The sequence below is a fragment of the Gekko japonicus genome, unplaced genomic scaffold, assembly GCF_001447785.1.
Source record: "Gekko japonicus isolate JY-2015 unplaced genomic scaffold, Gekko_japonicus_V1.1 scaffold3959, whole genome shotgun sequence".
Taxonomy (NCBI): domain Eukaryota; kingdom Metazoa; phylum Chordata; class Lepidosauria; order Squamata; family Gekkonidae; genus Gekko; species Gekko japonicus.
This window is the reverse complement of record NW_015173257.1, coordinates 75,588-77,664: the sequence shown is the minus strand read 5'-3', so window position 1 is coordinate 77,664 and position 2,077 is coordinate 75,588.

Below are 2,077 nucleotides of genomic sequence, written 5' to 3'. Positions count from 1 at the left end.
TCTAGGAATGGGTAAATACTGAACAATTCCAACTGGTTTTTCACACTCTTTTCTCTCTCACTGTCAGGGATTTTGGCATGTAACTTTGTAACACTTTTTTCCTTAGGCCATATATGTTTACTGTTTCTTTTTATCCTGTCACTCAGACTTTTTATTTTTCTCTTTAACTTTACTTTCTTCTTTCATATACATTCAACTCTTCTTCATACGCAGAACTAATTTCTATATCATCCACAAGACAGCTTCTCTCTCCAACTTCAGAACTCTAACTGTTTTTAACTGTCCTCATCAACTGTCACCCTACAGCTGTCAAAACCTCAAACTGTCACTCCTGATAGACATACATATTCATCCACACAGCATCACTTCCAAAACCCCTCCCCCTCTCTGTCACTCACCAATCACACCACACTTGCCTCTTCAAGCACTCTAGACTATCACATGCAACCAAACTTTTAAAGAGACACACACCCATAAACAAGGAATCGTTACACCATCCATCTATCCATCTATCCATCCATCCATCCAACTGATTCTCCGTAATCTCTGCAAGGTAGCATGCCTCACTCCAGTGATGAAGTGTCTGGAACAGGGGACTAAACAGCCAAGTTTAGCAGACATGCGAGGAAAGGGTAAGTGGCATGTTTTACATAGTTTTAATATAAAATTATATCAAGATAGGCTAAGTGAAAAGGGTTAAAACAGTAATGAGGACAAATAGTTAATGATACCTTTAGGTACCAACATTTTGTAACTTCTCAGTGTTGTAGCTGTGCAAACCACTCAGGTGTAGATAATTTTTAGCCCTGTTCTGGTCTAGTTCTAATTTTAGTTTGGTTGTAGCTGCTCAAACTACTCAGGTTAGGGTTGTCAAGTATTTACCTCAATCCGGCAGCGGACACATGCTCCCCGGCCGGAACATTTCTCCTTGTAACGTACCATGCCGCCACCAGGAAATGACACTGGGCGACGCTCTGGCAATGGGGCTGAAAACTCGATGGTACCATTGAGTTTCTGGCCCCATTGCCAGAGTGTCACCCGGCGTCACCTCCTGGCGACAGCATGGTGCAGCATGTCTGTTATCCCTGCAGGAATGATCCTGCGAAGATGTCTTTGTCCCCCGCCAAATCACGATAAGTACTTGGGAAGCCTGCCTGACTCAGGTGTAGTTAATTTTAGTTCTAAGCAGGCTCAGAGGTTCTTGCCTGGTTTTATTGGAGTATGGGAAGGGTTAAACAGAGGGTCAAACAAAGGACAAGGATTAAAACTGAGAGCACAGGGCCAATTTAAATTCTAACATCACTTTGAAACTTTATTGCACCTGTAGATTAAAGTACTAATACCAGAGACTAGGGATAGTGAGTTCAGAGATAAGGCTAAACCATAGGCAGGTTTTTGTGACAGAAAAAGGAAAACAAATAACAAAACAAAGTGCAGCTAGGGTTTAAATACAGCTAGGGCTTTAAAAAAAACAGGGGGTTCAATTTTAAACAAAATCTAAAATTTTAAGCTAATTCTCACAGTCATTAAAGGGTGGGGTTTTTTTGCCCTACAAGAAACCAAGCAGTCACATACCTCCTGTAACTGCTGAGGCGATTCAGCTAGAGTCCTGTTCAATCCAAGCCTAGAAGGGCTAAATTAACATTTGAAATCAAATTAGCATTTGAAGTAAAATTCAGCCTGAGAAGAAGAGGAGCTCTTGCCCGAGCAGTCCCTTTCAGCAGTACCTGTTATTAATCATCCAGAGACTGACTCATTTCAGTTGAGGCCACAGATATCCAAATCTCTATTCCTGGCCTCCTTTGGTGACAGTCTTGTGGTTTTAGTGGCTTGATATCCAACAACATGGCTCGGGAGGCTCTATCCGAGTGTCACTACCGAGGCAACTTTTCACCCTGGTTTTTTGGTACTAAATTTTAACTGCCTAAACTTGTCATATAGTCGGAACCTGATCTATTGTCTATTAATCATGGTGTTTTATGTGACTTGTGACCAGCCCTGAGCCTGCTTGCGGGGAGGGAGGGCTTTAAATAAAATAAATAAAAAATAAATGTGTTGTCGAAGGCTATCACGGCCA